This window comes from Ranitomeya variabilis, chromosome 1 (genome assembly GCF_051348905.1).
Source record: "Ranitomeya variabilis isolate aRanVar5 chromosome 1, aRanVar5.hap1, whole genome shotgun sequence".
Classification (NCBI taxonomy): domain Eukaryota; kingdom Metazoa; phylum Chordata; class Amphibia; order Anura; family Dendrobatidae; genus Ranitomeya; species Ranitomeya variabilis.
The window spans coordinates 219,054,219-219,065,670 of NC_135232.1; positions in this window are offsets into that span (position 1 = coordinate 219,054,219).

Sequence of the window (11,452 nt, forward strand, 5' to 3'; positions counted from 1 at the left end):
TTGGATTCTTCTGGTCGATCTGCGAACATGTAGCACATGCTGCAGCTCACCATGTAGGTTGTCACATCTGCCATGTTGCTCCCAGATCCTGCTGACTTGCTGCGTGCTTTCCTTCTTGTGTAATCTACTCAGCCAAGCTTTCTTGCAATAATGTCCTATAGGCAAAAATTTGCGGTTCAGGGGCTTCTGATAGAGTTCGATGCACCTCCCCCCAGGATCGTAAGAGTCACCTCCCTGTTGTGAATTCCGTTCTCGGGCTCCCTCCTGTGGTCATGAGCGGTATTGTGTGAGTTTGTTCTGGGGCTCCCTCTGGTGGCCTTTAGCGATATGGCTGGGCTCAGCTTCTTCATTTCCTGCTATGCTGGGCCTATTTAATTCACCTGGCCCTTCATTTGTTGCCTGCTGTCGGTGTATTCAGTCCTGATATTGAGCTCTCCTGAATATTCCTTGTGACCAGTCTCCTGCTGGAGAAGCTAAGTTTGTTCATTTTGCTCATTATTTCCTTGAAAACGTTTCTCTGTTTATGATGAGTTCAGTCCAGCTTGCTTATGTGTGATTTTTCGCTTGCTGGTTAGTTCTGGGGTGCATCGTGAGTCGGTGTGGGGGTTCTTGTATTCTCTGCGTGGTTTATTTTTGATAGTTTTTGTACTGACCGCACAGACTCCTATCTATTTTCAGTCTATCTAGTGTTAGCGGGCCTCATTTGCTGAACCTGTTTCATTTCTACGTTTGTCTTTTCCCCTTAACTCACCGTTATTATTTGTGGGGGGCTGACTAAAACTTTGGGGTTATTTCTCTGAGGCAAGTGAGGTCTTTGCTTTCTCTCTAGGGGTAGTCAGTTTCTCAGGCTGTGAACGAGGCGTCTAGGAATTTAGGAACGCTCCACGGCTGCCTTTAGTGTTTGTGGATAGGATCAGGATTGCGGTCAGTATAGCTTCCACATCCCCAGAACTTGTCCTATATTCTGGTCATATGTGTCAGGTCAGTTTTGAGATCCTACCACCGGATCATAACACCTCCCCGTCATCTCGGGAGACTCAGAAACTGATGATGGCTGGAATTCAGGACTTGCTAGACTCGAGAGCTATCTTCCCGGTCCCGGTGAACGAGCAAGGGAAAGGGCACTATTCCCGTATCTTCATGATAAAAAAAAGCCTTCCGGGCAATCTCGGATTATAATAAATCTGAAAGCTCTCAACAAAGTTATAACTTACAGCAAGTTCAAGATGGAGTCAGTAAAAACAGCCATCCCTCTAATAGCTCCTCAATCATATATGGCAACAATAGACCTCAAGGATGCCTATTTCCATATTCCAATGCATCCTCGTCACAGAAAATATTTAAGATTTGCGGTCCAATTCAATAAAAAAATCTTACATTTCCAATACAATGTTCTCCCCTTCGGGATCTCCTCAGCCCCAAGGGTGTTTTCCAGGGTCATGGCGGAAGCAGTAGCCCATATCAGGAGCCAAGACATCGCTATAGTGCCGTACTTGGACGACCTTCTAATAATTGGTCCTTCCGCCGAAATTCTCAATCAGAGAATTTCCAAAACTCTGAACATTTTACAGGATTTGGGTTGGATACCAAATCTAAAAAAGTCTCAACTGTCACCATCGAAAGTGAGGAAATTTCTCGGGGTCCTCTTGGATTCAGAGAATCAGAAATCTTTCCTACCAGAGGAACACCGAGTAAACCTGATTTCCAAAGTCTCAGACTTCAAAAAACAACGTTCTCCGACTCTACGGGCTGCAATGTCTCTCCTGGGGTCAATGACAGCCTGTATACAATCAGTCCAGTGGGCTCAAAGCCACTCAAGAGTACTGCAGGCACACATCTTAGGGAACTGGAACGGAAATCCAAATTCCCTGAACAGAAGAATATACACTCCTGGGAAGGTAAAGGTCTCGTTAACCTGGTGGGCGATCCAATCAAACCTGCTAAAAGGAGTAGACTGGGTACAGGACCCTCTGATCACGGTGACAACGGATGCCAGTCAGAAAGGTTGGGGAGCAGTTGTCTCGCAGATCCCATTCCAGGGTCACTGGAATCAAAGAGAAAGTTCCAGTTCCTCCAACTCCAGAGAATTGATGGCAGTGGAGAGGGCCCTCCTGGCGGCCAGCAGTCTCATTATAGGTCAACATGTCAGAATTTATTCGGACAATATGACGACTGTTGCGCATCTAAAACACCAGGGAAGTCCAAAGTTCAACCAGCTGAGAGCAATATCAAACAGGGCAGAGAAACATCTCCTCTCACTATCAGCAATACACCTCAGAGGGTCAGTGAACATTCATGCAGATCTCCTAAGTCGTCACGTCTTACATCCAGGAGAGTGGAGCCTGAAGGCGGACATTTTCAGAATGTTGACAGACAGATGGGGACTTCCCGATATAGACCTTCTAGTGTCAAGTCACAATGCACAGGTCGAGAACTACTTCTCCCTGAACCCCAAAGACAGGTCTCAAGGAGTAGACGCCTTCGCTCACGCATGGAGGTTTCATCTAGCGTACGCATTCCCTCCAATACCGTTACTGGCGAAGACCCTCCGGAAGATCCGGGACGATCAAGTCCAAACTATCCTAGTAGCGCCGAAAAGAAGCTGGTACCACCTCATAAAAGAACTGATGGTGGATGGTCCAGTTTTTCTTCAAGCAGAAGATCTTCTCCGCCAGGGCCCCTTTTATCATCCGGAACCACAAAGGTTCAATCTGGCAGCCTGGCTATTGAAGCCCAGGTACTAGGGGCTAAAGGCCTTTCGCAGTCGGTAATCTCTACCCTACAGAAGTCTAGAAAACATATTACCAACGCCATATATGGAAGAATTTGGAATAGATTCTCCTCGTGGTGTCACCCTCATAATCCTGACCCTTTCCATCCTAATATCTCCCAGATATTAGATTTTTTACAAAAAGGTTTGGAGTTAGGGCTGAAGCCAAGTACCTTGAAAGTTCAAGTGTCAGCCTTGAGCTCTGTCTTCGATCAAGACCTTGCAAGTCATCATTGGATAAAGAGGTTTATGGTCGCAGCATCAAGGCATTGTCCAAGAAAACACATTTTTGTACCATCATGGGACTTAAACATAGTTCTAAAGGGCCTTACGGCTCCTCCATTTGAGCCATTGTCATCTTGTTCCTCGCAACTTCTGTCCTGCAAAACGGCATTCTTGGTTGCAATTTCTACTGCAAGGCGAGTGGGAGAAATACAAGCCCTTTCAGTTAGGCTACGTTCACATTTGCGTTGTGCGCCGCAGCGTCGGCGCCGCAGCGCACAACGCAAACAAAAACGCGGCAAAACGCATGCACAACGCTGCGTTTTGCGCCGCATGCGTCCTTTTTTTCATTGATTTCGGACGCAGCAAAAATGCAACTTGCTGCGTCCTCTGCGCCCCGACGCGGGCGCCGCAGGGACGCATGCGGCGCCAAACGCAAGTGCACCGCATGTACATGCGCCCCCATGTTAAATATAGGGGCGCATGATGCATGCGGCGCCGCTGCGGCGCCCGACGCTGCCGCGAGGATCGCAAATGTGAACGTAGCCTTAGAGAGCCTTATCTTACCATAAGAGATGACTCCATCGTGTTCCGACCTGATCCATGCTTTCTCCCGAAGGTAGTGTCAGAATTTCATCGATCACAGGATCTAGTCCTCCCATCGTTCTGTCACAATCCTTCAAATCCGGAGGAACACAGATTTCATACTTTGGATGTACGACGTATAGTGTTGTTCTATTTAGAACATACTAAATCGTTCAGGATTGACAAAAATCTCTTCGTTCATCTTTCTGGCAGAAACAAGGGCAAGAAGGTAGCGAAGAGTACCATCGCCAACTGGATAAAGAAAGCCATTACTGAAGCATACCTAACTCAGAATATTGCTATTCCTGCGGGCCTAAAAGCTCATTCCACCAGATCTACGTCTGTCTCTTGGGCTGAAAGGGCTGGTGCTTCAACAGAGCAGATTTGCAGGGCAGCGACATGGTCTTCCTTGCACACTTTTACTAAGCATTACAGGTTGGACTTCTGGTCCAACCGGGATCTTGCCTTTGGCCGAAAGGTTCTTCAGGCTGTGGTCCCCCCCTAAATACAGAATTGGTTGGCATTCCTCCTGGTGGCTGTCGTGGAAGGCTACTAGAGAAAATAGAATTATTCTTACCGTTAATTCAGTTTATAGGAGCCTTCCACGACAGCATTAATTCCCTCCCGATGTTCTTGGATAATTTTTTTCTGAGAACCTAAAAGGTAACCGGTGCTATGGGTTCAGTTGTAAGTCACTGGTTAATGGGAGGTGGGAGGGGCTTTTAACCTCTCGTGCTTCCTGTCCCCCATTAGGGTATGGAGACAACCTCCTGGTGGCTGTCGTGGAAGGCTCCTAGAAACCGAATTAACGGTAAGAATAATTCTATTTTTTTTCGCTCCCCTTTTTCCCAGAGCCATAACTTTTTTATTTTTCCATCAATATGGCCATGTGAGGGCTTGTTTTTTGTGGGACGAATTTTACTTTTGAATGAAACCATTGGATTTACCATATCATGTACTCAAAAACGGGGAAAAAAATCCAAGTGCGGTGAAATTGCAAAAAATGCAATTCCACAACTGTTTTTCGGATTTTTTTTTTAACCATGTTCACCAAATACTAAAACTGATCTGCCATTATGATTCTCCAGGTCATTACAAGTTTATAGATACCAAACATGTCTTGGTTCTTTTTTATTTAACTGGTGAAAAAAATTCCAAAGTTCGCTGATGGCTTATTTCTTGCGTGGCGAACTGACGTTTGTAATTATACCATTTTGGTGTGGATATGATCTTTTGCTCTCCTGTTATTGCATTTTAATGCAATGTTGCAGCGACCAAAAAAAATTAATTCTGGCATTTTATGTTTTTTTTTTCGCTATGCTGTTTAATAATCAGGTTAATTCTTTTTATAGCTTGATAGATCGGGTGATTCTGAACGCGGTGGTACCAGATATGTGTATGTTTGATTTTTTTTTTAATCATTTTATTTTGAATGGGGCGAAAGGGGGGGTGATTTGAACTTTTATATTTTTTTAGTAAAATAATAGACTAACAATATACCAATACCGGTCCGTCTTTGTGTCCCACGCCGTAATCCATATCTAGGGGCTATACAGTTTTTAACCAGGACGGCGCCAAGATGCGACCGTCCCGGCTGAAAACCACTGGTGAAGGAGATGCTGAGAGTGCAGCATCATTCACCAGCGATGATATCATCACGGCTGGGCTGAACTGAGATGACCTCTGGACCGCGGGGAAAAACCGGTGATGATGTCACCACTGGTGAATCATGCTACGCTCTCAGCATCTCCTTCACCAGTGGTTTCCAGCCGGGACGGTCGCATCTTGGCGCCGTCCTGGTTAAAAACTGTATAGCCCCCAGATATGGATTTCGACGTGGGACACAACGGACCGGTATGGGTACATTGTTACTCTATTATTTTACTTTTATTACAGGAGATCGAGGGTGTCGGGGAATTAGGTGTGGCACTAAGTATGGTTTAATTTAGAACATTAAGGGAGTCTGTAATTTTTTCAAATAAAGGACTTTATTCTGGCTGTCTCTTTATCTACTATATAATTGTCTAAGGGGTACTTTCGTCTTTCTGTCTGTCCTGGATATTCGTTGGTCGCGGCCTCTGTCTGTCATGGAATCCAAGTCGCTGATTGGTCTCGCCAGCTGCCTGTCATGGCTGCCGCGACCAATCAGCGATGGCCACAGTCCGATTAGTCCCTCCCTACTCCCCTGCAGTCAGTGCCCAGCGCCCGCTCCATACTCCCCGCAGTCACCGCTCACACAGGGTTAATGCCAGCGGTAACTGACCGCATTATGCCGCGGGTAACTCACTCCGTTACCGCCGCTATTAACCCTGTGTGACCAAGTTTTTACTATTGATGCTGCCTATGCAGTGTCGATAGTAAAAACATCTAATGTTAAAAATAATAAAAAAATTAAAAAATCATTATATACTCACCTACGCCGCCTTTCACGCTCCTCGCGATGCTCCGGTGACCGCTCCATGCAAGCGGCAGGTTCCGGTGGCGAGGATCTTCCATGACGAGAAGGACCTTCCATGACGGTCATGTGACCGCGACGTCATCACTGGTCCTGCGCGAGAAGGACCTGCCGTGTCGTCACGGTCATGTGACCGCGACGTCATCACACCCTGGGACCGGAAGCTGCCGCCTGCACCGCACACAGGTGACAGAACTACATGGGGCCCCTCGGAAGGTGAGTATATGTTTATTTTTTAACCTGTGACATACGTGGCTGGGCAATATACTATGTAGCTGGGCAATATACTACGTGACTGGCCAATATACTACGTCGCTGGGCAATATACTACAAGACTGGCCAATATAGTACGTGGCTCTGTGCTGTATACTACGTCGCTGTGCAATATACTACGTGGCTCTGTGCTGTATACTACACTGGGCAATATACTACGTGGCTCTGTGCTGTATACTACGTAACTGGGCAATATACTACGTAGCTGGGCAATATACTACGTCACTGGGCAATATACTACGTGGGCTGTGCTATATACTACGTGGGCTGTGCAATATACTACGTGGGCATGCATATTCTAGAATACCCGATGCGTTAGAATCGGGCCACCATCTAGTTTAACATATAACTGTAGGATTAGTAATGGATAGGTGTCTTATAGATGCCTCTTCATTAATACATCAACCCCACAAATATTACCCCACTTGCCACTGCTACAGGGCAAGTGGGAAGCCGGGCAAAGCACCAGAATTGGCGCATCTAATAGATGCGCCGTTTCGGGGCAGCTGCTAGCTGCTGTTTTTAGGCTGGGGGGCCTATATCAATGGCCCCTTACCAGCCTGAGAATAGCAGCCCCCAGCTGTGAGCTTTAGCAAGGCTGGTTGTCAAAAATGGGAGACCCCACGCCATTTTTTTAATTGTCTAAATCATTAAAAAAACAGTGTGGGAACCCCTCTATTCTTGATAACCAACCTTGCAGAAGCTGACAGCTGGGGGTTGCAGCTGTGAGTTGCAACTGTGAGTTTTGTCTGGCAGGGTGGATTGATTTAAATCACGCCGATTTAAATCATGATTTAAATCACGATTTAAATCAAAAGATTTTTTTCTATTTAAATCGGATCGATTTAAATCATGATTTTAATCATGATTTAAATCACTGATTTAAATCAAAAGTTTTTTTTTAATATAAATCACGATTAAAATGAGAAGTGAGAGCAGTGCGCATGTGCGCCCATAGTTACACGGACGAAACTAGGGGCAACGATCTAACGCCAGGGTGAGGGGGGGACCCCAAAGTAAGTAAAAATCTTTTTTGTTTTACTATATGGCAATAGGTAGGTGTTTAAAAGCACCATGTCTTAATTGTATAAACTATTAATAGCCTCCACATTTTGTTCATACTGCCCCTTTAATTCCACACTTCTAGCTTGGTTTCACTTTTGGTTTAGTTTCTTTTTCCATTCAGTTGACATGCCCAAACTTGTTGGATAGTCAGCAGTACTTGGCTGTAGTAACAATCAAACTTCATAAGTGATCTGTGTGAGCCATGGCAGGTCGTAAGAGAGACCCTATTTGGGTTCATTTTGTTGAGATGCCAGCAGCAAATCTTGGAAAGAAAGGTGCAAGAGCAAAGTGCAAATACTGTCAAAAGGATATCCAAGGACTTGTTTGCCGTTTGAAATCACATTATGAAAACTGCAACCAGAAGGGAAATGAAGATGTTGATAGTGAAGTGTTTCTTTGGTCATCTTCATCACCGCACTTCTCATGATGTTGCCTCATTCACGCCACCAGGCCTTGCATCTCTTTGTTGCATCGTTTGCATTTTGCACGCATGCCTGCCTTACCGATAGGCAAAGGAGCTTCATTAAAATATTCCCAAACTGGGTCTCTTTTACGGCCTGCTGCCATTATAAGGAAAGAATGTAATAAACCTCAGATCGTACACACAAACAGATCCAGACTTGTCTGTCTGTGGCTATGCTGCAGTATTGTGCTCAAAGTTTCACTTTCATTTTTTTGTCTGCTTGCCCTTCCTCCTCAAAACACTTAGATTCACATTCTTCTTGTGTTGTGCAGATCTATTCCACTCCAAACAATCAGAAACATATTGTCTAACTTCTTGGACTTGGCACTGAAGGGGTTGATTCTGTATTCATAGGTTTGTAGAACAATAGGATTAAGGTCTTTTTCTCAACTCTGTTCATGTTGTAACATTTTTGCCATGAAGAAGAGGCTGGGACCTCTGCGGAGTCAAATTCAGTTTTGAGAACTGCGTAAGTAAAGCGAGCGTCTGTGATAATATAGGAGAGAAACTGCCCACTAATCCTACAGAAACCTCTGGAAGAGCATGGCATTGTGAATGTTACACATATACAGCCTTTATTCTACTGAGTTAAACAACTCAGCTTTATCTCATGATGGAAGAACCTTTGGATGGTAAAATATTTTCCTCAAAAAGCAGTTTATTGAAAAAAATCCGATTTAAATCAAAAAAATCCGATTTAAATCAAAAAAATCCGATTTTTTTGATTTTTTTTTAAAAAACATTGATTTTTATCCACCCTGTTGTCTGGTTGGCGCAATAAAATAGGGGGAAACCCACGTCTGGTTTTGCATTCATTTATTTCCGAATGATTGCAGCCGGTGGCTGTGGAATACCCTGATCATCTGCACTTACTGTCACTGTTATTAGCGGCAGCAGGTGTCAGATGACGGGAGTAACAGTCCCAAAAGGCCCCACCTGCTGTCGTTTGGACTTTAATATAATGCTCATCATTCTCCTCTGCTCGCCGGCAGAGCAGGGGAGAATGATGAGAGCCAGCTTGAGCACCTGCCGCTGGGGAACAGCGCTTACTGTAGTGCTTCTTCCCCAGCGGCTGTCCGTGTGGTACTGATGTGGCACACAGTTGCCACACGTAGTGGACACAGATACCTCCGGTACCTTCTTTTTTTTTTTTTCCGGTACCGGAACAGACGTGTGAAAGATGCCTTACAGTCAGATATCACACGTACGGCACACGGACCGATGTTACTTAATAGCGCTGTTCAGATGAAAGTTTTTTCACAAGTGTATGTGTGACCGTATGAAGTCCCCTACTCACAGTACAAACCCACACATTACATTCCCCCAAACACAGTTTGATGCCTCCCTACCTACCAAGACAGCTCCAAAAATTAATAGAAGCCCGATGGATTTCAGACAGCTTAGATATATGGAATACTTATAATAACGTGGATGAAAATAGTTTTTTTTGTTACACTTGTCTGAACCCGGCCTTAAAAGGGTCATCAGTACATATACCGGTAATATTGATGACCTATCTATAGGATAGATTATCAGTATCAGAGAGGTGGGGGTCTGACACCCAGAATCCCCACTGATCACCTCTTATCAATTCCATCGCCAACTGGATGTAAACATTGGCCGGAGCTCCATTCAGTGTATACCAGCAGCTGCTATGCAGCTCCATTCAATGTATAAATTTGGCCGCCTGTGGACCTAACTGATTACTGGGGATCCCGGCTATGAGACCTCCACCAATAACATATTGATGACGTATCATAATGACAGGTCATCAATATTATTTGCATTGACAACCACCACTTGATCGTGCAATCGTCTGATCTTATAGGCCTCCTTTTCATGTTTTGATATTTCCAGTGCTGGAAAAACCCGTACTTTAGAAATTCGTGTCTGTGTTTCATACGTGTGCGTGTGCCGCATGAGTATCACACATACTGGCGCCTGAGAACAGCTGACATGGTTTGCACTGTTCTCAGGCGCCAGGTGCTGAAGACAGCTCACATCATTGTTGCCTGCTCTCCCTGCAATCATCGCCAGCAGGGGATTATGTTGAGAGTTGTGTTCAGCCCCTGCTGTGTACATAGAGTGTAAAATGAAGAATAAAATTGAAAAAACACATTATTCTCACCTTTAACACCTAATTCCCTGTATCAATTAGAATCTAACAGTGAACTGCGATGATCTCACTGAGGTCAGCGCAGTTCATGGGCTCGCTCTCGCTGTAGCGAGTCATTCTACCGTGCTCTTCAGCATGAGTGGTCGCCTCAGGCTCACCCTCAAATGTTGCACAGATGGATTACGGCGTGGGACACTATGGATTGTATCAACTTTTTACAGATAAGGGATATTGTTGTTTTTTAATTTTTTTTTTACAGGGGACAATGACTTCTGGGGATTAAGTGTTGGGTATAATACATTTTTTTAATTTTTTTTTCTTCATTTTACACTCCATGTAGACAGTGGAGGCTGAATACAACTCTCAACATTGTCCCCTGATCGTGATGATCTCAGTGCGAGCAGTAGACAAGGATGAGAGCCTCCTCCAGCTGCCATGTATCAGTGCGAACAGTACTGCAGATTCCCAGGCGCTAGTATGTGTCAGACTGATGATACATGAATGTCATCCGTGTGCAGGACATTTTGTGGCCTGTGTTAAAATGGACATGTCAGGGTGTTTTTCCCATGGACTCACTGTCTGTGGAAACACACTGACATGTGCACAGACCCATTGACTTGAATGGATCTACGTGTTTAAGTGTCTCCAGTACATGTGAAAACTGTCACCACCGTTCTGGAGAAACGGACGTGTGAAGGGCGGCTCATACTGTATACTGCATTACCACAGTATTGCAGTATATAGTGAAAATCATCGTCCCCTATGAACGCCAGCAAGTGGCAGGTCTTCATAGAATGAGCACAGGAATGGCAGACACAGGGTCTTCAGCAGACCTCCGGCTACCATAGAACCCATTGACATGCCCCGTGCCACCCACTGTAAATGCCACGTTCGAGATTGACAGCAGCATTTAAGAGTACTGTGCATGTCGTGTCTCCCCGTTTGATGTGGGCTCTGGCACTGAGCCCACATCTTTCCCAGCAGATGTCAGCTGTTTTAAATAGCTGATATGTGCCTCTCTGACAACGGCATTTAACGTGCAATTCCAGCAAGCGTGCCGGAAATCATGCTCATCGGTGACCAGTGATCACGGGTCACCGATGGGTTGGCATGATAACCATAGAGGTCTGCTGGAGACCTTTGGTTGTCACTGCCGAATTGCTGTGAGCGTCGCCTGGTGGTCGGCGCTCATAGCAAATCAGCAATTCTGCTACATACAGGCGATCTAATCATCGCCTGTATGTAGCAGAGCTGATCGGGTTATGGCAGCTTCTAGTCTCCCATGGAAACTATTAAAGCATGCAAAAAGTAAAAAAAAAATTTTCAAAAATATATATATATATAAAAAAAAAAAAATATAAAAGTGTTGGCACCATCCTCGTTGAAAACTGTATATCCCCCGGACAGGTATGGTATATTGTTGGTTTATTATTTTACTTTTATCACAGGAGATCAAGGGCGTTGGGGAATTAGGTGTTGCAGTAAGTATGGTTTCATTTAGGG